This window comes from Uloborus diversus, unplaced genomic scaffold, assembly GCF_026930045.1.
Source record: "Uloborus diversus isolate 005 unplaced genomic scaffold, Udiv.v.3.1 scaffold_12, whole genome shotgun sequence".
NCBI lineage: Eukaryota > Metazoa > Arthropoda > Arachnida > Araneae > Uloboridae > Uloborus > Uloborus diversus.
Genome location: NW_026557876.1, coordinates 4,582,444 through 4,607,562, shown reverse-complemented (window position 1 = coordinate 4,607,562; position 25,119 = coordinate 4,582,444).

Here is a 25,119-nt window from a genome sequence, read left to right as displayed (position 1 = left end):
GTTCAGATAAAGTTGATTTTTAAAACAATTTTGAAAAGATTACATCATCAAAAGAAGTATAATTGGTGAAAAACGTTGGCCATTTTCCCCTCTCCAAAGTGTTTTCTCTAAAAACTATAGTCTGTGACAGAAAAGAAAAATTGAGGAGAGGGAAAAAAACTCGCAGACACAGTTTCTAAGAGTATGTATTTAAAACAAACGACCTTATTCAAAAAAGCTTTTAAAGTGATGACTTGAGTGAAGGAAACCGCTGAAAACCTTTTTTTATTTGAAAATTTTTCAAAGTTCAAAATCCATAATTCTATGCTTGCTTCTGTTTAGATCTGAAATTAATTTGATAAATTTTTTAACGATTATTTTGTACTTATCATTATTCATTCTTGTTTTCGGTTACTATTAACAATTTTGTCCCATCACCAACCCATCCAAGACAAAGGGCGCATATAATAAAAAGCCAATAAAAAGTATGCAGCAGTACGGGGGGGGGGGGGGGGCACACGTTGTTCCACTTTTCTATTTTTCATTTTTTGTCTCACCAATAAATTAGACGAGCAGTTTGATTTTATATCATGAGTTTCAATAAATATTTCTCATCATCCCAGCTTTTTTTTTTTTTTTTGAGCAATCACGATTGCTTATTGCTTTCATTTGACTGTTTTTGGCGTGCTATCATTTTATTTCCCACCGGCGCCACCCTCTGCCAGCACCACCCGTTGGCCGGCCTCACGATGCTGCTCCTCTAGCGAAAACAGTCTCCAGGTTACGTCCATATCCTACACACACACACGCATACACATACACACACATACACAAACACACGCACACACGCATACATACAGACACCTACACATACACACAAATACACACATCTACCCACACATTCGTGCCTGCACACAGACACAAACACATATGCTTACACACACATACACATACCCCGCCCCCACACTCACAAACACTCACACACACCTACCCACACACTCATGCCTGCACACAGATACAAACATACATGCCTACACACATACACATACCCCCCTCACGCAAACACACACGCCTACCCACACACACACACTCGTGATTGCGAAAAACATAGTTTGAATTCAAGTTGACAAAATTCAAATTAATTTTTAATTTATTTTCTTTTTTGAAATGTTCAATTCATTAACTCTTTTGGTATTCATTTTTAACAGAACTATCGGAAGCGGACATACATGCATCCAGCGTAGGAAACGTTGGTAAGAAAACAACTTCTGTAGTAATTTTACTGATAAATATTATCCAATATTGCAACTAAATTATGTTTTTTTTTTTTTTTTTTTTTTTTGTTTTTTTTTTGCATAGCTTGAAAAAAAAAAAAAAAAAAGATTAAAGATCAATATAACATGTTATAATATTATATTGACTCATTTCTACTTTTGCGCAGTTTATGATGCCAGAACCATCTTCATTTTCTGAAGAATAGTCACAATTCGAGTCTTCATCCACTTCACTGTTGTTTTTACTATAATTTAGCTTTTCTAATTCTTAAAGTTTTTGCTTTTTACGGGTTTTCTGAAAGTGGACCAACGCACCCCGTGTTCTTGGTCTGAAGAAATGCTGTCATATTTTTTTCCTTTATGACAAAAAAATAAATAAATAAAGAAAGAAAAATAAAGAAACTGCAAACAATTAGGAACTAAAAGTACTTACTTTTTTAAAAGAGCTCAATTTCTAACCCATTCTTTATCAAAACAATTCAAAAAATAAATAAACTGCAGAATAATGGAAATGACTCAGCACTAAAAAAAAAAGCAATAAAATTTGTTTCGGAAATAAAATTGGTTCAATATAACTGTACCATGCGACTTTATTATAGGATTAGTAGGACTATTGGGGCAATAATATATTAATCATAACTATACAAATTAAAATAAAAAATGTCAATAGTATTGAAATTATTGAGAACGGTCCAACTAAAAAAAAGCCTGAGGTTAAACGAACCCCACCTCCTTCTGCTATAGTAATGTGCTTAAAACTAAAACTGTTACAAAAATTTGTATTTAGTAGAACTAAATTTATAATAATCAAAATCCCTTACTAAATTTTCGATTATATATGTATTTTCATAAATACATTAGTAGAGTGGTTCAAAAATACATGTAAAAAAAAAAAAATTTCTCCTAGACAACACGAGACACCACTCAATATTTTTAGACTTGTAGATAGTAATGTACTGGAAGAAATTTAGCTTCTTATTTCAACTGAATGAAGGTACTCAACCCCCTCCCACAAACTTCACATGTATGGGGGGGGGGGAGTTGAAAAGATTACACTGAACTGAAAAAACAATGCGGTATCATAATATACACTAGTAATATGCACAAAAATTGCATTAAAATAATTATTTACAGAAAAACAGCTGGGGAAATTAAATGTTTCTAAACTTGTAGCATTTTCTATGCTACGGCTAATGTTGAATGAAGGGGTCATTGAGCACCCTCTTAAAATTTGAGTAAGAAGCTAAAACGTTTACAGCATAATACTATTAGTAAGTCTAAAAAAATAGGGGGTGTTCTGGACTTTAGCTCGAAAAAAAATTTTTTTTGAACTATATACAGTGGCTCCCAAAAGTCTTCGTACACCTACGACTTTCAACGAAATAGGCCCCAATCCTCTGGTTAGAATTAATATTTCGGAATAGGTATTTTATTATAAGATCTATGATCAATTTTTAACAAAACTACATGAAACGTTTTTAAAAAATATTAAAACTTAATTTTTTAAAAATCAAAAACCAAAAAGTGCGGAAATTTTATCTCACAAAAGTCTTCGTACACTTTATAAAATGCCTATATATTATTGAATAATCTAACTTTTGATTAAGTTATTAATTAGTAGACTATCATACAGTATTCATAACACCTTTTAAACGTCTGGGAATAGATTTCATTCTTTTTCTTTCTTTTTTTTTTTTGCGTAATTTCTGAGTAAGTGTTCAACTACACTCCGAGTCTTACTGTTTCTAGCTCTATTTTCGTTTTAAAGCCCTATTTTCGTAATCTAGCCTCCAGATATCTGTAAATATATTACATTAAGTTAAAATCTAGAGATTGAGGGGGTATTTTCTAAACTTTAAGACAATTTTCGAGACACTAGACGCAAACGTTGAAAACCGTGTGCTTCTTATCGTTATTTTGATAAAAAACCAAGTTGTTTCCATTGCTAAATTTTTGGCTCAGAGTTCAAAATTGGTTTTTAAAATATTTAAAGGAACAGCATGATTCATTATTTCAGCAAAAAATTGCAAACTGTCAAGTCCTGATGCTGATATGCACCCTCACACTAGAACACCTCCACCGTCCTGGTTAACTGATCAAAATAAGTTCTTAAGATTAAGTTCCTAATTTTTTCTTTTATTTACAGTTATACAACAATTTAACCAAAAATGTTGAATTAATTTTTATTTGTTAGTGGGACGTGATTCTTAAACGTTTTAAGCTTATTTATCATTGATTTTGTGACGAAAAGTGTAAGCTTTCCGTTTTTCGCACGACCAAGACAATTTCTGCGAGAAGAGGTCAAATTTAATCCAGCTAATCAGAGAACTTGGCGAACAATTTTAGGTGAAAATTAAATGTATAATGTTTCATTTCACTCTGCAGAAACTTTTAAAGCACTCAAATGTGTATTTTTCATAAATTTTTTAACTTCAAATCTTCGATCACGTTTTGTCAACTGTGCCGGTTGACCTTTTCTTACCTTGTTTTCGGTCCGATTCCTTTCTTTAAAGCATTTTATCAAGCACTTTACTATACAAACAAATAAATTAACTAATTTAGAGACATTTCAATCCAATTTACCACTACTGTGGGGAAAAAATTCAAATTTAGAATGGTGTTTGCGGTTTTTTACGAATACCAGCCATTTTACAGTAATAAGCACAATATTAAGGAATAAATAAACAAAAAAATTGAAGCCAAATGACTTATAAGGGTCAACACAATGCAAAAATATTAATAAAACGGCATATGATAGTTTTAATCATGAATTTATTCAAAAATATTTGAGTGTACGATGACTTTTGTAATGTGTTATTTCTCTGTCTCTTCGTTTTCTGACCCATTTCAAAAAGTAGATCCGTCAATATTTTGACAAATCCAATGGGTTGTATTTAGAATGACATAGGAATGATGTGAAAAAATATTGGACTTCATATTTGAATTCAGTTTCGAGTTATTTTGGTTGTACTAAAAAATTTCAAAGTGTACGAACACTTTTGTGAGCCACTGTAAATTTTTTTCAGTCCCGTCAGAGACGTATCAAGAGTGCTTGCTCTACGATGTATGTAACTAAAGGATCACTTGAAGTAAATGAAAAAAAAAAAATAAATTTGAATTTTGACATCTTGAATTCAAATTATGTTTTTCGCAATCACGAGTGTATGTATGTAGGCGTGTGTGTTAGTGTGAGTGGGGGGGTATGTGTGTTGTGTGTAGGGGTATGTGTATGTTGGCATCTGTGTTTCTGTCTGTATGCAGGCATACGTCTGTGAGTAGTTGTGTGTATGAATGTGTGTGTATGTGTATGTGTGTGTAGGCATATGTGTTTGTGTCTGTGTACAGGCATGAATGTGTGGGTAGTTGTTTGTACGTGCGTGTGTGTATGTGTCTGTATGTGTGTGCATGTGTAGGTGTCTGTATGTAATTGTGAGTGTATGTGTGTAGGTGTATGTGTGTGTGTCTGTGTGTGTGTGTGTGCGTGCGTAGTTGTGTATGTATGCGTGTGTGTAGGACATGGATGCAACCTGGAGACGGCTTTCGCTAGAGGAGCACCATCGTGAGGAGCTGGTCGACGGTGATGCTGCAGAGGGTGGCGGTGGGAAAATAAAATCAAAGGACATCAAAACAGTCAAGTGAGAACAATAAGCAATCGTGATTGCTCAAAAAGATCAAAATTTCAACTTTAGATCATTCCCTTCCTTTTGTATTAATTGAAAGATAACATCTTGTGTATTGCATCCCAGACTATCTTCTCTTAGAGTAACTGGGTATGAAAAATTTGACTTTAATATGACTATTTGCCAGCGAATGAAAATCTGTTTCCATTCAGCCCACCATGTTTTCGCTAACCCCGAATTTGAATTAAAACTCGAAATGAGAAAAAATTACGTTTCAAATAAAATAAGTTTCAAAACTGCAATCAGTGATTGAAATTTTATTTATTTTGTTTGTTTATTTACTTAATTTATTTCTTTATTGATCTATTTGATTAATTTTTTAATCTATTTAATTATTTTTAAATATATTTAACTAATTTATTAATCTATTTAATTACTTTATTAATGCATTTAATTAATTAACTAATCTATTTATTTTATTTATTTATTTATTAAGTTTTTCTTTTTTGATTCGATTAAGCTAAAATTTCAACATAAAACGGAAGTAATGAAACGGAGTACAAACCGATATAAAGTCATAAATTGGAGACTTTTTCAATAGATAGTCTAGTTGTCTGCAAATGTATCATCAAAAGGAAGAGGCCAAATTAAGTGTCATTTTGGTGGCATTTGGCGAATTTTCCATCATGTCAATCTCCCACTTATCTATCGCAATCTCTGTAAAATTGTCTTTTCTGCGTCATTCGGTGCTAACAGAACCATTTCACTATCCGCTCAAGCTATTTTTAACCGACTTCAAAAAGGAGGCGGTTATCAGTTCATACCGTATGTACAGTGGCTCCTAAAAGTGTTCGTACACTTTGAAAATTTTTAGAAAAATCAATATAACTCGAAACTGAATTCGAATATGAACTTCAATATTTTTTCACATCATTCCTATGTCATTCTAAATACAACCCATTGGTTTCTTCAAAATATTGACGGATTTTCTTTTTGAAATGGGTCAGAAAACGAAGAGACAGAGAAATAACATGCCACAAAAGTCATCGTACAATCAAATATTTTCGAATAAATTCATGATTGAAATTATCATATGCCATTTCATTAATATTTTTGCATTGTGTTGACCCTTAAGAGTTATTTGGCTTTAATTTTTTGTTTATTTATTCCTTAATATTGTGCTTATTACTGTAAAATGGCTGGTATTCGTAAAAACCCACAAACACCATTCAAAATTTGAATTTTTTTTCCCACAGTAGTGGTAAATTGGTTTGAAAGGTCTCTAAATTAGTTAATTTATTTGTTTGTATAGTAAAGTGCTTGATAAAATGCTTTAAAGAAAGGAATCGGACCGAAAACAATTTAAGAAAAGGTCAACCGACAAAGTTGACAAAACGTGATCGGAGATTTAAAGTTAAAAAATTTATAAAAAATACACATTTGAGTGCTGTAAAAGTTTCTGCAGAGTTAAATGAAACATTTTACATTTAATTTTCACCTAAAATTGTTCGTCAAGTTCTCTGATTAGCTGGATTAAAGGAGACCTCTTCCCGCAGAAATTTTCTTGGTCTTGCGAAAAACAGAAAGCTTACGCTTTTCGCTGCAAAATCAATGATAAATAAGCTAAAAACGTTTTAGAATCACGTCTTACTTACAGATAAAAATAAATTTAACATTTTTGGTTAAATTGTTGTATAACTGTATGTAAAAGAGAAAATTAGGAACGTAATCTTAAGAACTTATTTGGATCAGTTAATCAGGACGGTGGAGGTTTTCTAGTGTGAGGGTGCATATCAGCATCAGGACTTGGTAGTTTGTAATTTTTTGATGAAATAATGAATCGTGCTGTTCCTTCAAATATTTTAAAAACCAATTTTGAACTCTTAGCCAAAAATTTGGTTATTGGAAACAACTTTGTTTTTCATCAAGATAACGATAAGAAGCACACGGTTTTCAACGTTTGCGTCTAGTGCCTCGAAAATTGTCCTAAAGTTTAGAAAATACCCCCTCAATCTCTAGATTTTAACTTAATGTAACGTATTTAGAGATATCTGGGGGCTAGATTTCGAAAATAGGGCTTTAAAACGAAAATAGAGCTAGAAACAGTAAGACTCGAAGCGTGGTTGAACACTTACTCAGAAATTACGCAAAAAAAAAGAAAGAAAAAGAATGAAATCTATTCCCAGACGTTTAAAAAGTGTTATGAATACTGTAGGATATTCTACTAATTAATAACTTAATAAAAAGTTAGATTATTCAATAAGATATAGACATTTTATAAAGTGTACGAAGACTTTTGTGAGATGAAATTTCCGGCACTTTTTGGTTTTTGATTTTTAAAAAATTTAGTTTTAATATTTTTGAAAAACTTTTTATGTAGTTTTGTTAAAAATTGATCATAGATCTTATGATCAAATACCCATTCCGAAATATTAATTCTAACCAATGGATTGGGGCCTATTTCGTTGAAAGTCGTAGGTGTACGAAGACTTTTGGGAGCCACTGTATGTTTTTTTTTTTTTTGTTTGTCCACTCACAGCGTCTCACCTAGTGAACCGATTTTGATGATTCTTTTTTTAATGGATAGGGAATGGCTCAACTTAGGTCCCATTACTTTGTTTGACCATATTTGTCCTTTAGAAAAAAAGTTATGGGCAAAAATCAATAAATTTCATGCAATTTCCCTGATTAAATGATTAAATTTATAACCCATTGTTATGAAAGTTTGGTGCCATATGACAGTAACATTAATAGTAATTGTAAGGATAATTTTGAATGAAGGCTTCCCTGAAGCAAGCATCAAGTTTCTTCAGTGGGATATTTTGATAATCGGGAATCTGGCGCTGTCGTCTCATTTTTGGCATAAATAATTTGATTTTGGTAACCCTGCTGATGTATAATTACAATATGTGAATTACCGAAATCTTCCCTTCTTCTGTGCTATTGCTCCATAGTGGGGGTAAACCTAACCTGGAAGCGAAGTGATGCAGTGATCAGGATCTGCTTAGGCCTTCACAATGCTACCATTTGGTTTGCCTCAACTACACACAGTAGTATTTTTATCGTTATTATCTATTCCAATAACAGATGATCGGGGCTAAGTAAGAAAATACAGGATTGCATAACAAGCAACTTGTATGCTGTGAAATGGAAATTAGTTAGGGAAAACGTAATACTTAAATAGAAATTAACTACACATGAATTCCAGAGAGGAACAAAGATAAGTTTTTAGTGCCAATCGCTTAAAGTGTAACGCGTGTTTATAGTTTTTTTTTTTTTTTTTTTTTTTTTTTTAGTACGGAGCATTTTTATGAAAAAAAATAAGGTGAAGTTTCGTGATGGTAACTTCTTACTAGTTCTGAAATACCTACATTTACACTAAAAAGAATGAAATAAAAAAATTTTGAAAAAAAAAAATAGAACCGACTTCAAAATTGCTCTAAAAAGTGAAAAATAATTTTATTCTTTAAACACCATCGATAATGCTTTTAAACTTAATTTTTGAAGTTGGCGCAAAAACGATAGATAAAATCATTCACAGTCGTAACTCAACTATAATTATAAATTTAACCACGCCCAGTTTCTTCACTATCACATATATTATGCATTGATGACAGCATATTTGAATAACGATATAAATGTTTCGTTCGTAACTTTGGATGCTTTTCTGAAAAAAAATAAGAACGAAGCATGGTTGCACTGGATTATACGTTTTGTTTTTGTGCCAACTTCAAAAATTATGTTTAAAAGCATTATCGATGGTGTTTAAAGAATAAAATTATTTTTCACTTTTTAGAGCAATTTTGAAGTCGGTTCTATTTTTTTTCAAAATTTTTTTATTCTTCCACAATTTCATACATTATTACTAAGAAACGCTACTAACTCCGAAACATTTATATATAAATTAGGATTCAAAATAATATTGCATTCCATTTTAACATTGCTCCCACTAGTTTGACCAATCAAATTTACTTATCGATCAAGACTACAGTTTTTAGCCTACTTTCCCAGTAAAAGTCAGAGAAAGAAGAAAAAGCATGAAAGAAGGCTTAATGCATCTTAAAAATATCCCGACAAACAAAAACTATGTATTAGATATCGAAGAAAGTAAAAAGTAAAAAATAAATAAAATAGTTAGATAAATATTGAAAAATTAAAAATTGGAAAGTAGGGTATTGAGATGGGGAAAAATGTCTGTCGGTCTGTCTGTCCGCCCCCCCCCCCCTTCTAATAATTTTTGAATGAATAGTACGATTCGAACAAATATTTTTGGTCGAAAGATCTCGGCGAGGACACCTCATTCTCATAATTTATTTTTTGATTTGAACAATTTTTTGTTCAATTTTGAACAGTTCAAAAAAACTTAACATTATCGCCTACGGGGAAATTCAAAGCAAAAATAAATCTTGAACTTAGAGGCAAAGTGGCTCCAAACAATCTTTGTAGGGAAAAGCTTTTGATGAAAGACATGTATCAAAAATATCTTTTTGATTTTAACAAGTTTTCGTTCAATTTTGAACAGTTCAAATCTCTTAACATTAGCGCCTACGGGGAAACTGAAAGTCAATATAGATTCCAAACTTAAAGGCGGATTTACTTCAAACAAACTTGTTGGAAATAGCTCTTAACGACCTACTCCCGACTCCGACTCCAATAATTTTGGTGCTCCTGACTCCAACTCCTGTGCCCAAAAATTACTCGGACTCTGACTTCTCGACTTTGAATCTGACTTCGTAGCTTTGGCAAAAATTTATGCTCGGAGGAAAAATGGCAGAGTCGAATTTCCAAGAGTCGGAGTGAAACTCCTGTATCAAATAATAAATCCTACTCCGTCTGTGCAAATATTGGTAGACTTGCGGACTTTTTGGGGAAATGACCGATTGCAACTCCGCCCTCGAATCTAACTCTTTTGTCCCAAAATCAGATGGATTCCAACTCTGACTCCACACCCATGGTTTTTATTGTGAAATAATTGTTTTAAATATATTTTGATTTTATTTTCAAGCAAAAGTTTTAATTTATGTATTCATTTTTTGGCATAGAAATTCTTTATGTTTCTACATAAAGATATGCGCAGACGATTTTTTTTTTTCGACAATGAAAATTATTCGCAACTCCAACGAACTATAGGGGGCACTGCAGTCACTGTCTAATGGCGGAATTGAAAACTAAAACAAACGCATGTGGTAACGAAGAAAATGCTAAAAGTGTTGTGATTTTTGTTCGTATGTATGATTTTTTCGCTTTATTCATTTGAAAAGATTTTTCAAAGTCTTTTGGTTATTCTGACCCATATAGAAAGAGATTAGAAACCAAAAAGTATTACGAAAGTAAACAATTAATGCAGAACACACAGTAAGTTGTTCTGAAGCAGCCATTTTCACGATGTTGAATTCGGAATTCATAAATTTTTGGTTCGCTTCGAACGGCATTTTCATTTTGTACCGTTTTTTCTATACATTAGTACATATTAAGTTCAGTTTCGTGACATTTCCAGCATTTGTTGACATTTTTGTCACATAGTGCACATACGTGGCAGACTGTCAAGAGTAACGTTTAACACTAGATAATTTATTTCTATGACTATATGATTGGATATCCAAAGAAATCATGCATTTAATTCATTCGTCATGGAAATGATTTACCTGATATGCGAAATCTTGTCAAGATACATTATTCTTTCACATAATTTTAAAACCATAAGCCTATAAACAGATTTTTGGCGAACTTTTATTTTTTATTGTTCAAATTCTTAACGTTCTTTCTGGATTTTTCAATCTGTTCTGCGATAAATATTTTCAAGAAAATTTATTTGCATACTGTCTATTTCAGTAGGATACTGTAGTAACAAAGGTTATTTAAATCATTTATGTGGGATTAGGTTAAGGAAAAGTGTCCAGTCAATGTTGTTAAGTTCGTTTTTTTTCCCCATCGAATTGAAAAACTGATTCAAATTCACTCAGAACAAAATAAATAAAATGTGTACTCACAGTTTATATATGGTGGTAGTTTTCTTTTCAGTTGATTGACCATTATTTCTTTTTGCTTATCGAATTCTGTAATCTTACTATCATTTTATTCCACTCATGATAAAAATTAAAAATGGTTTAACTAAAAACGCGAAAACTCGCCAAGGCTACTTTGCTTGCACAATACTAAAACTACTATAACCCTAAACAAATTTGGCGAAACCTTTCAGCTGAGAATAAAAGGAATAAAGTAAATTCTTTCTCGGTTAAACATTTTTCATTTTGTTCTACGATATTAAATTCAAGAAAATATTTTGCATACTGTCCATTCCAACTAAATGCTGCTGTAAAATATGATTAGTTAAATTAATTTAAGATTAAAAAAACTCATATTCTTACAAATTCATACAAAACAATAAAAAATTTTACCTGGTATTACGTTATCCAATTTTGTTAATCCAGACTTTTCTTGTTTACGCTTCCACCATTTAATACTTTTTTGAAAGAAATAAGAAAAACTAACATTATTTTGAGAAGCTCGAGAATACTACTAAGGGACGAATTAATTTCTGTAGCTGAAAGCAAACTAAGACACATCGATTGCGTTAATAAATACTCAGAACAAACTGCCTGTGTTTACGTCAACAGGCACACGTGATGCGCAACGTGGCAATGTTTTAGGTGCAGACGCAGTTTTATAAATCACCGCAAGGTAGCGTATTCGAGCGCTGGAGTTCCGAATTTCTTTAAGTTGACATTTTATTGTTTTTATTTATTTCTGAAAGTACATTAATTCATTCTTAAAATTTTTTTGGCAACAGGAGAAAACGAACTTTTTTTTTGAGCAATCACAATTGCTTATTGTTCTCATTTGAAATTTTTTTGATGTTCCGTTCCTTTTTCAGCTTGGACCAGGGCCACTGCAGCACCACCGCCCGCCGTACTCCAGGCGCGACTGTCCTCCGGTCTTGAGCTATCCGCTTTTCCTGGTCGGAGGCGTCCATAAACTACGCACACACGCGCACACACACACACACACACACACACACACACACGCCTACACACATACACACTCATGCCTGCGCACAGACAAACACACACACATACACACACTCATGCCTCCACACAGACACAAACACATATGTCTACATACACACACACACGAACGCCTACACACACCAGCACCGCCTATGCACACGCGCGCGTACACACACAGCACTGCATACACAACACGCACACACATGCTCCTACACAAACACACGCGCATTCATACACACACACGCTCGTGATTGCGAAAAACATAATTTGAATTCAGGATGACAAAAATTCAAATTAATATAATTTTTCTTTTATTTATTTATTTATTTTTTTTTTTGTGATGTGATTATTTTAATGAGCTTTTAATTTGAATTCTTTTTTTTTCCTTTTTGAAAGCGATTGAAAGTTTTTTTTTTTTTTTTTGATGGAAAAAATGTATTTAGCTGCTTTGTTTAAAAGGTGCTGCTATTTTATTTGTACTTTTATTTATTTTTTACGTATCTAATTCTTTAGATGAGCGAGGCATACATTATTTCTCGAAATGAGCTTAAAATATTAAAATATATGTTTGAAATAATTTACGATTTTAGCTAATTTTGAGAATACTGATCAGATACTAGAAAGTCGATATTGGTATACACTGTAACAAATTTCGGAAACGTTTCTAGGTATATCGGAAACGTTTCCGAAATAGTAGGAATCCTTCATCCAATAGCGAACTCCTCAATATTCAGAAAGCTTTTTGTTATTTCAAGATATCTAGAAGCGGAAGTGATGACGCAACGCTTCGAAACCTATTTCATCCTTCCAACACAGGCGCCAATGAGTCGGAAATAACGAGAACTTCTTTTTTTCTTATCTATGGTTGCTGCAGTCAGCAACTGTTTAGCATTGGAATGCTTGTTATTTCATATCTAGAGAGTAGCAAAATGTGTCGAAACTAATTTTACGCCTTTGCATTTTGGATTGCCCTTGATTTTTTAGACGATGTACGCAGCTATTAAGTTAGTTAATAACCATTTGCTTCTTTACAATTTCCAATGCGACCATAATTAGATATATATTGTGTGTTCAAGCGTGAATAGTTTCAACACCCGTGTTTATACTTAATGAAACGAAACCCTTTGGATTACTTATTCAGTTGTAATGGAGGTACTTAGATTTTCTTCCGCTCATGTTCACTTGTAAGTATTAATGAATATTTTAAAACATGTTTTTATATACATTTATATTTTTGTTGATTTGCATTTGATGAGGCTCCAATTGTAACTGTTTTTGGGTTTATCGAATTAATTTAAAGTTATCCTACATACCTATGTGCGCGGTGTACTATTTGCTGTAACCAACTGAAACTGATTAATTACGCAAAAGAAGTAAGATTTATATTTGAGAAACAATCACAGAAAAGTTATTTCGAAATACTTGGATGTACATACATTTTGGTTCAAAAAGAAAAAAAATCAATTGTTTAATTCATTAGAAATATGGTAATGCAAATATTTTCTAGTATTGTAATATGCTTCACAAAAAATGTGCCGGTATAATTTATCTTTTTTTATTATAATTTATTCATTCATTTAAAAATATTTATACCATTAGAAAATGACCATGTTATCTATTAGTACGAACATAGTTATGAAATTAATTCATCTGCTTATTCATTTTGTTAAATGTGGTTAACAATAAAAAAATTCCTTGACATTAGTTCCGAAAATAACATTTCCTTCGTGGATATACTAGTTTAATGTAGGACACTCAGGAGGAATGAGTCAGTGGCAAAAATGGAACAGCTGCATTTACATGCTGAAATAAAAAGTAATATTATTTCATGTCATCGTTTTAAAAGTGATTAGTTTTTAAATACTATGTTATTAACATGCAATGCACATATGGTGAGAAGACGAGGGGCGTTCACCACGCAGACTGTGCCATTGACATTTTCAAGGGGTTGCTTTTTTTAAGGTGGGGGGCGCTTTATATCATTTTATGGGTGCACCATCACTCTTATGGTGTGGGGGGGGGACTCTCGTATATATGAAATGGAATAATCATGTAATAGAGTTCAATGTTTTAATAAATAAAATATATAATGCATTTTGCGCACACTCTAAATCAGTAACCTATTTTGATTAAGTATCTATATTTGTGATAAACTGGAAAAGGGCAAGAACAGAAGAATAAACCCGAATGGTTCCAGCAGGGGGACTTTGGTGTCATATTTAAATTCATCAATTTCTCTGTTGGTACTTTTCGGTACACTTTGTTCGTCAAAGAAATTGACTTGACGTGAACGAATTTCGGAAAGCAAAGTGTAGGAAAGTTCTGTCAAATTTTATCCGAAAATAAAAGCTATCAAGTTTGATACAAGATATGTTTTTAAGTTCTGCATTAAAAATACAATATGTTGATAATTTTGTCTTGAAAATATTGAGAGAAAAACTGAAGTTTAATATTGTTTAACAAACAATCCCACTTTTGAGAAAGTACTCCCCTTCCCTCCCCCGACGATTTTGTGATTATGAATGAAACTACTATATTGTTTCATAAATTTTCAAAAATTTATAACTGTGCATATGTTATGCTGTTAACCATGCTATTTGTCATTAGAAATTCAGAAAAAAAAAATCTACGAATGATTCTAAAATTGCTTGTTTCATTGCTCTTAGATATGAAAGAATTGAAACTGATATGGCATGCAATACTATAGTAAAGAATTATTTTTTAGAAAAAATCACGGAAAAAGGATTCCGAAATTCTCAGAAACGTTTTTGAAAATTGTTTGGAGAATTCCGAAATACTCGGAAACGTTTTCGAAACTTTCATGAACCACAGCTGCACAGAATACTCAGAAACATTTCTGGAAATTACGGAAAGAGGATTCCGAAATACTCAGAAACGTTTCTGAAAATTACAGAAAGAGGATTCCAAAATACTCAGAAACATTTCTGGAAATTATAGAAAGAGGATTCCGAAATACTCAGACACGTTTCTGGACATTACAGAAAGAGGATTCCGAAATACTCAGACACGTTTCCGGACATTACAGAAAGAGAATTCCGAAATACTCAGAAACGTTTTTGAAAATTTCATGAACCGCAGCTGCACGATATACTCAGAAACGTTTCCGAATTTTTTTTACAGTGTACGGGAAAGTAGGCTCGTTTAGTTCTAGACAGAAATTCTTGTTATAATATGTCACAGACAACAGTTTTTTGAGCAAAAACTATGGAGGAGGGGAGTGGTCAACGTTTTTTACCAATTATACTTCTTTTAATGATGTAATCTTTTCAAAATTGTTTTAAAAAATCAACTTTATCTGTACAATGCAAAAAATATACAAGATGAGAGTTCTTAGATTGGCTTTCTATGTTCTAGTTCACTATGGAATAATCACATTGTTATATGTTGTACGTTTTGACCGAATGGGAGAAGAAGCTACAGTTACTTTAGCCCATCACCCCCATCAACTCACCATTAATACGCCACTGTGTATAAATTCATTTAGATATAATGCATATTTAAATTCGGAAAAGTATTGAAGTATTTGAAATCTTCGAAATTTTGGTTTTGTTTAGAGTTATTTCTGAACTCATGGAGGGTGGGGAGGGGGAGCTATAGCCCTCTTAACCTGGGGACGAAGTTAAATACATATGGCTGGTTTAGTTTGAAAGTTATAACTTTTAGATTTAAAAAAAAAAAAAAAAAACGATTGCAGAGCGAAACTATTTCTTCCAAGCCTTTCCATTCCATTGCAGATCACATTTTAATCTGTCTTTTAAGTTTTGACAAAATGGGAGAATGGGAGGGGCTACAGTCTCCTACCCCCCCCCCCCCCTTCTGTTAATATGCCACAATATCATAGTTATATTTAAATGTAATGCACATTTAAATTCGCAAATGTATTGCAGTATTAAAAGTCTCTGAAATTTCGATTTTGTCTAGTGTAACTTCGGACCTCAAGGGGAGGGGGCTATAGCCCCCTTAGCCCCCCCCCCCTTGGATCCGCCACTGGTAAATATATATAAGTATGTATAAAAAATTGAATATTTGGGAGCCCATCAAGCTTAAGAGGCCCCTAAACCGGACTTCACTGTCTTACACTTAAATCAGGTCCTGGGCCTCGTATCGAAAACAAACACAAGAACCAGCAACTTTTGCTGCGTATGGGGTTTATAAAAACGTATTACTGCAAAAAATGGTTCTCGTGTCTAATTTGCCTCATTTTCCGAAACATTAAATTTCATACTTAAAATACACCGTCAGCTCAGTTATTCCATCCGAGGGCTGCAGTTTCGTGCTTTTTAGCCCTCATCAGCCCGGAATAGGAATCACATGAGCTGGGAGGCGAAAAACCTCTTAAGGGAGCCAAGAGAGTCAAGCAAACTGGTAGCTAATACAGAATCAGCACTAACTAGACGAGTGACCGAAGCAATGATGCGGTTCAACTCAAAGATTGATGACAAAGCTAAGGTATTTTGATACAAAATACCTTAGCTTTGCCATTAGATACCAGTTTGTTTGACTCTCTTGGCTCCCTTAAGAGATTTTTCGCCTCCAGCTCATGTGATTCCTATTCCAGGCTGATGAGTGCTAAAAAGCTTGAAACTGCAGTCCTCGGATGGAATAACTGAGCTGGCGTTGTATTTTAAGTATTTCTGCCTTAGCCCTGGCTTTAGGGCGGTAACTTACTACATTAAATTTTATGCCTGATAAATAAAATCTTTGCAATAAAACGTCTACTAAAACGAATTTTATTGCTTTCAACTTTATCTTACTATACGCAGTGTCCGACAATGTCCGGTCGCTAAGTCACCCGTGGCGGCTCAAAGAATGCCTTTTCGGCTAGTTCTTTAGAAAAAAGAGAGAGAGAGAATCTTTCAGAAACTCTGTCTCACAGAAATCTCCTAAAAATCTCAGAAATAATTTGATTGACCCTTTTTCTTACAATTTTTCTCGGTCTCTGCCTAATATTTATAAATTTCAACGATTTAACAACTAAGTTTTAACTAATATAACACACTTCAATAAAACTAAAATATTTTCCTTGGGTTTTCTTCCGTTTAGCACAGTAACACGTAGCATAATAACACACTAGCTGCGTCGCCCGGCTTTGGTCTACCTCGAAAATAAAAGTTATGTCAAGTGACACGTGTAACAATCAGGCTTGAAAAAAAAAAAAAATTAATTTGAATTTTGTCATCTTGGATTCAAATTATGATCTTCGCAATCACGAGTGTGTGTGTATATGTAAGCGTGTGTGTTTGTGTGTGGAGGGTATGTGTGTGTGTGTAGGCATGTGTGTTAGTGTCTGTGTGCAGGCATGAGTGTGTGGGTAGTTGTGTGTATGTGTGTGTGGGGGTATGTGTATGTGTGTGTAGGCATATGTGTTTGTGTCTGTGTGCAGGCATGAGTGTGTGGGTAGTTGTGTGCATGTGAGTGTGTGTGTGTGTTTGTGTGTGTATGTGTTTGTGTATGTGTGTAGGTGTATATATGTATATGTGTGTAGGTGCGTGTATGTATGCGTGTAATTGTAGGATATTGACGAAACCTGGAGACGGTTTTCGCTAGAGGTGCAGCATCGTGAGGACCCGGTCGACGGTGATGCTGCGGAGGGTGGCGGTGGGAAAAATGATAGGACATCAAAAACAGTCAAATGAAAGCAATAAGCAATCGTGATTGCTCAAAAATTAATTTGAATTTTGTCATCTTGATTTCAAATTATGTTTTTCGCAATCACGAGTGTGTGTGTGTGTGTATGTAGGTGTGTGCGTTTGTGTGCAAGGGGTATGTGTATCTGTGTGTAGGCATGTGTGTTTGTGTCTGTGTGCATTCATGAGTGTTGGTATGTGTGTATGAAGTGTTCGTGTGCGTGGGGGCGGGGTATGTGTATGTGTGTAGGCATATGTGTTTGTGTTCAGGCATGAATGTGTGGGTAGTTGTGTGTATGTGTGTGTATGTGTTTGTGTGTGTATGTGTCTGTATGCGTGTGTGAATGTGTTTGTGTATGTAGGTGTATGTATTTGTGCGTGTGTGTAGTTGTGTATGTATGCACGTGTGTGTAGGATATGGATGCAACCTGAAGGCGGTTTTCGCTAGAGGAGCAGCATCGTGAGGAGCCGGTCGACGGTGATGCTGCAGAGGGTGCTGGCGGGAAAATAAAATGATAGGAATTCAAAACAGTCAAATGAAAGCAATAAGCAATCGTGATTGCTCAAAAAAAAAAAAAAAAAAAACTAAAATTTTGCGGCAGATTGCAAAAAAAAAAAAAAAAAAAGCCAAAAAGGAAACATTTTAAATCCCCCGATTACAGGAAAAGCCTCAAAACAAAACTCAGAATTTTATATGTTCATATTCGAGAAAAAAAATGGCAACAGATGCTTCGTCTCGATGATTTTCTTCACAACACAAATTTTAATAAAAACACTAGCTGCGTCGCCCGGCTTTGCACGGTCCACCTCGAAAATAAAAGTTACGTCAAGTGACGCGAGTTCAACACTCAGGTTTGAACCAAAAAAAAAAAAGTCAGTGAAATTTTGCGGCAGATTGCGGAAAAAACCCCAATAAGTAAACATTTTAAAAATCCCCTGATTACAGGAAAAGCCTCAAAACAAAAACAAGAATTTTACCTGTTCATATTCGAGGGAAAAAAAAATCTCAACAGATCTTTCATCTCAATGATTTTCTTCACGCTATAAGTTTCAATAAAAGCATTGTTGCAGAAAGTTGAGATGAAGCACTGAATAATAATTTGAATGGAGGAAAGCCTTCGAAAAATAGGGATTTTATGTCGAAATCTACGTGTCATAATGAATAGTTTTTAATGGATATCTCCACTAATTATTATCGGAGGATTGTGTTAAATAGCCAAACATGAAGACGGGAAGATGACGAATCCATCGATATCTGGTTCGACGGTCAGTTCACTGTCGTTCGGGAGTAGAAGCTTGGACGTACATACATAGATAGATACATAGGTACATACATAGATACATAAGTACATACATAGATACATAGGTACATACGCTCAGTTTTTAATTATATAAGATTGTTACGGAAAGATGAGATGAAGCACTGAATAATAATTTGAATGGAGGAAAGAATTCGAAAAATAAGGATTTTATGTCGAAATCTAAGTGTCATAATGAATAGTTTTTAATTGATAATCTCCGCTTATTATAATCGGAGGATCATGTTAAATAGCCAAATATAAAGACGGGAAGATGAGGAATCCATCGATACCTGGTTCGATGGTCAGTTCACTGTCTTTCGGGAGAAGTAACTTGGACATACATACATACGCTCAGCTTTTAATTATCTATATATATATAAAAATGAATGTTTGTCTGTATGTCATCCATGAACTCAAAAACTACCCGGCAGATTTGTCTGAAACTTTCACCGTTTGTTATTTTTGGTACTGGGAATGTTCATAGACCAGTTCGAAAAAAATCCGATCGATAGTTCCTTTTTTATTCCAATTTAAGTCACAATCCATTGGATGAATACGAATAAAATGATCGGCTGCAGAAATTAATTCGCGTGAAAGATCTCATTGATAAGAAGTTAGCTGTTGCCATTTTTCTTGAGTTTGAACAAATAAATTCTTTCTTTATTGTTTTATGGCTTTTCATGTAACGGGGGGATTTAAAACTTTTTCTATTTGATATTTTTAGCGATTGATTGATCTTGCAAATTGCGTGAGTACAAAATTTGAGTATAGTCACGGCTTCACTCGATACCTGGACCGATTATTATGAAAATGGCTATATATATGTATTTTTCCACGGAGAAGGTGTATAATATGCTCTTTGAAGCCACTCGCCACCAGGTGGCACTGCAGAGTAGCAACTTCTGCCCCGTTCAGCCGATTGTCATGAAAATCAGTATAATGATGTATTTTTTGTTGGCGTAGCAACGCGCGTCGGGTACAGCTAGTATAAGATAAAAATGAGTACTGAGTTTAAAAAAAAGAGAGAACCCCTGAAATAGAGCACAGTTAACTTAGACACTCAAATTTAGGTGATTTTTCAAAATAAGCTAGGACAGCTGCATTACTTCCTCTTTCAAAACAATCCAATTCGAAAATAATAGGAACACTTTCACTGGAAACAGTTACCCTCTCGAAGCCACTGATAGCATATTGAAGAGAAAGTGGACTGCAATTAATGACTTCCTTTTCCTGGTTCTTGTCCATTTCTTTTATCGCAGTTTGTTTATCTCGAGAAGTGCAAGGTAAACAATTAGGATTATCGTCACCAACTTCATCTGCGATTCAGAGAACTGAAATACCAGGACAGATGCTCTATGCCGGTCTTTGAAGCTGCCGAAAAACCGAGTCCGAAGGAACTGCAGTATGCATTCGGCGATGAAAACTCCTGATAAAATTTGAAAAGTTAAATTAACAACTCCAATAAACTATAGGGGGCAATGCGGCCATGAAAAAGGTAAAACAAATGCCGTGACTTATAACTTGCTTTGACGCTTAGTGAATGACAGTCATTTTTCATCGTGTTTGTGGGAAGCTTTCTTTTTTATTCCTCTGAAATTACATTACACCATAAACTGTCTGAAGCCTGTCATTTACCACAAAGAAAACACGTGGAATGAAATGTTTTACCTTTTTCGGTAGTACTGTTCATCACCACAAGGTAGCGTATTCGAGCTCTGGAATTGCGAAAAACATCTTAAAATATTTAAATACTATAGAAAATCGCCCGCCGAGATATGACGGGTGAAAATTGCTTCTACATTTGAACGAAGCCATTGCCAGTTTGGTGATATTTTGATAGTTGAAATTTTAACCCTAACTCCAGTGGATCAACCCTAAACTCCAGTAGATATAGAATCCATTGTTGACCAGTCTTACCAATAAAACAGTTAAGTTTCCAGGCCCAGTTCAACCTTATCACAACAAAGCCTTTCCCCGCATTTTAAACATTACCAAAACATATTATCAAATTATCATGCAGCGGCGCGAGTTTCATTGTTGATGACGTCAGAAGCGTTACTCGATCATTGCCTATTATATATATAAGGATAATAATGATCTGTAGCAATGCACAGGGGCGTGCACAGAAATTTTTGAACCCGTCACAAATGACTTTTCCGTCCCCCTCCATATTTTTTACCCCTATGTTTCAAGCCTAGTACAAAAAAATATTGGGCCCCCTTCAGGCTCGGGCCCGGGCCAACAGGTGTCCCTTCTCCCCCCTGTGCATGCCCCTGGCAATGCACACACCAGTGGCGTAAAACCTGAAATTAATTTTCGGCGGCGCCTGTCGTTCTTGTGATATTTTTGCTTCTTCTGTTTGAAACTGTCTGAGGATTTTGATTTAAACAAAGTTATAAAAGTTGACATTTAGGAACAATAAAGTCACCATGAGAACAACATTTATTCTAACTAACACTGGTGAAATCTTCATCGGGAAATAGATAACTAGTATGTTGTGGCCATCACGAAACTTTCTTCTACATTTCTCTTTTCTTTTTTGTTTTCTGATCCCTCCCCATGCTTGACGAGGAAGCAATATTCCCAACAAAACAAAATTACACATGCAAAAACTTGACGACCACTCCAATGTCTGAATTATTGCAAAAGCAAAGCAAAGAGCTAAAATTGAAAGTTATTTTAAAAGCCTCGCTTGAATTAATTAAATATTTTATTTGTTAACAAACATAAGATGGCAACAGTTAAAAATTTTAAATCATTGAGATAATATTTTCGATCATTTCCATACAATTAAAATCACGAGAAATACGCAGACAATAATCTATTACGATTTATCTTCCTCATTGTTGCATTAATAAAGATATTTTTATTCGCTAAAAAATAATGATAATAAAAATAAATCAGCACCTCTTAGCGCGATTGGGGCCAAAATTGAACCAAAGCCTGTTTACTTATGGATTCACATATATTCCAAATTTCAACCAGAACGTAGCATTACTTCTTGAGATAGGGCACTCACAATGGAAAAAAAGAACGGGCGATTGCGCTACCCCCTTTTTAGCTGTTGACACCAAAATAAAATCAGCTCTTATACCCACTAAGGGCTACTTGACAAAAAATTTTTGTTCGATTCCGTTCGTTATTTCTTGAGATACAGCAGTCACAATTGACGACAAAAAACGTTCTATAATTCAACCCCCGTTTGAGCTATTGACACCAAAACTGAATCAGCACCTGCTCCTGTTAGGGGAAACATGTGGACCAAATTTTGTTTGGTTCCCGCCAGTTACTTCCTGAGGAATAGCAAACACGCGTAACTCAAAAAACGTCCCATTGCTCCACCCCCCTTGGAGGAATTCGCGCCAAAAACCAATGGGCACAAGTTCACATAGGGGCACATATGTGCACCAAATTTCGTTCAATTTCATGCGGTAGTTTTTGCTGTAGAGCGGCCACAAAAAACTGGTCACACACAGACGTGACACACATACACAGACAGACAGACATTTTCCAAAAATAGTCGAAATGGACTCAGCACACCTCAAAACGTTCGAATCCGTCAAAATTCAAAATTCGAAAATTTACACGAATCCAATACTTTCTTCTATATATTAGATATAGAAGAAAGTAAAACTCATTCAACCATTGAAAATAAGTCACAATATTAAGGGATTAAAACTGCTAATTTATCAAGATAAAAAACTCTGAACATCAGACTTTATAAAGTACGACTATAGCATTAAGTTCCCACCTTTTTTTTTTTTTTTTTGTCTCGCAAAATCAGTAAGATTTCTCATGTTACATGCGGACATAAAATTTCGTACAGGATATAATTGCAAACAGTCCTTTAAACACTTTTCAGATTGCACTGTTTCATTTTTTCTTTTTTTAACACGCTTTTATTAGCTTCACCTGTATGTATGTATGTATGTATCTTGTAATGGAATCTTGCAGCTCAAATTTCGCCCACTTCCTGCGATCGGATTCATTTGAAATTTGGCACGCGATCTCAGACCCGATGACAATGCAATATTCTATAATCAAATTAATTAACTAATCCTTTTAATTGTTAGTTTCCTCCAATTTTAATCAATATTTTGGCATAAATCGAACAATGTGAAAAAGGAAAAATTTAAAAAAAATACATCAAAAAATGCTCGCAAAAATTATTTAAAAATATCTACAAAAACCTTTAATTTTTCTGCATCAGACAAAATTTGTTCCAATGTTCCAAGGTAATTAGAACATGAAATATAATTGTTTTTAACTAATTTCATGCCAAAATTTAGGTGAGCCTTCAATTGGAAATTCATTGCTGATCAGACCATTGTTGAACAAAACTTTTATTCAAATGCATCTCAAATTTTCAAAGTAATATAAATATGATTTCCCCAAACATACATCGATGACTCACAGTAGCTTCCCATCGGGGTGCCCTTGTCTTAACTTTATGATATTACCTCGCACTCGTTTTATAAATAACCAGCATTCCCGTACCCGGCATTGCTCGGGTAATGGAATTAGCAGGGGTTAACAGTGCTTGGTGCACCTAGTTTCGAAAATCCCCTATAATAATTACTTATTACCAATGACTTTCTAATTTAGGGAGGATCCCGGGGCCCCTGGACTCCTTACAGATATACCTTTGTCCTTAACCGATCTTTAACTGTTATTAACGATCCTTTTAAAGTATTGATTATCTTTGCAAACACAGGCCATCCACATTTTATTGATATACCTATGTTTAAGCAAAAAGTTCTTTGTATACAACATTTTTAGTTTTTTTTTTTTTTTTTTTTTTTTTTTTCTGGTGCTAAAATTATTAAGCTGCTTGATGAACTGACTTTGGAGCAAGCTACATAGCATTAGCCGAGTGAAAAAAAGTCTTCTCTTAAATCGGTCCCTGCTACTTTTAATGTCTGTCCTTGTGACTTATAAACGGTTATTGCAAAGCAAACTTTAACAGGAAACTGCACTCTTCTAAATTCAAAAGGATAGTCCGCTTGTGATGATGTTCTTAAAAACGTCGTTTCTAGTTTTGAAAAAATGAAAGTAATAGACAGAAACATTATGATTTGACTTGAGAAAAGCCACGAAGAATCACGTGAGAAACAAATCTTAATATATAAAAATCAATGTCCTGAGATAATATATATACATATATATATACATATATATATATATATATATATATCAACGCACAGCCGAAACCGCTGAAGCTTCAGACTTGAAATTTGGCAGGCATGTCCGCATGATTACGAAAGTAACCACTAAGAAAGGATTTTTTGAAATCTCAATTAGTTCAGGTGAAATTAATTAAAACCTCTTAATTTCTGCGAAATTAAAACCTATCATTGAAATTCAAATTCCTTATTTTCGAAGGCTTTCCTCCATTCAAATCATTATTCAGTACTTCATCTCAACTTTTGGTCGATAGCGAACTATAAAATTGATATTGTTTTTGTTTCTCACGTGATTCTTCGATGCTTTTCTCAAGTCAAATCATAATATTTCTGTCTTTTGCTTTTATTTTTTCAAAACTAGAAACGTAGTTTTTAAGAACATTATCACAGGCGGACTATCCTTTTGAAGTTAGAAGAGTGCAGTTTCCTGTTAAAGTTTGCTTTGCAATAACCATTAATAAGTCACAAGGACATACATTAAAAGTAGCAGGGATCGATTTAAGATAAGACTTTTTTCACACGGCCAATGTTATAGCACCAGGAAAAAAAACTAAAAATGTTATATACAAAGAAGTTCTTGCTTAAACATAGGTATAACAATAAAATGTGGATGGTCTGTGTTTGCAAAGATAATCAATACTTTAAAAGGATCGTTAATAACAGTTAAAGATCGGTTACGGACAAGGGCATAAATATAAGGAGTTCAGGGACCACGGGATCCTCCCAAAATTAGGAAAAATTATAGGTAACTAGAGGACCCGACAGACGTTGTTCTGTTCAAACTTTGTAAATTGAAAAGTAAAAAAAATTCAATAAACTATCAAGTGTTTGAAGTAGTTTTGTTGAAAAAAATAAGTAAAAAGAAAAGGTTTTAAGCTGCTTGGTGTCAGAATGCGTATATTTATTACAACTTGATTTATCTAATGCCCACTGAGCAGTTGTTTTATTAACTATTTTTTCTCCCGTACTTGATGGTTTGTTCTTTCAGCCATACTCAGAGGATAAAAATCGTCCTCAGATATTTAGTGTAAAAAACTAACTACCCATCTAAAACAAACGGGAAATCCCGTTGCAACATCCCCCATATGAAAAAGAAGAAAACAATGA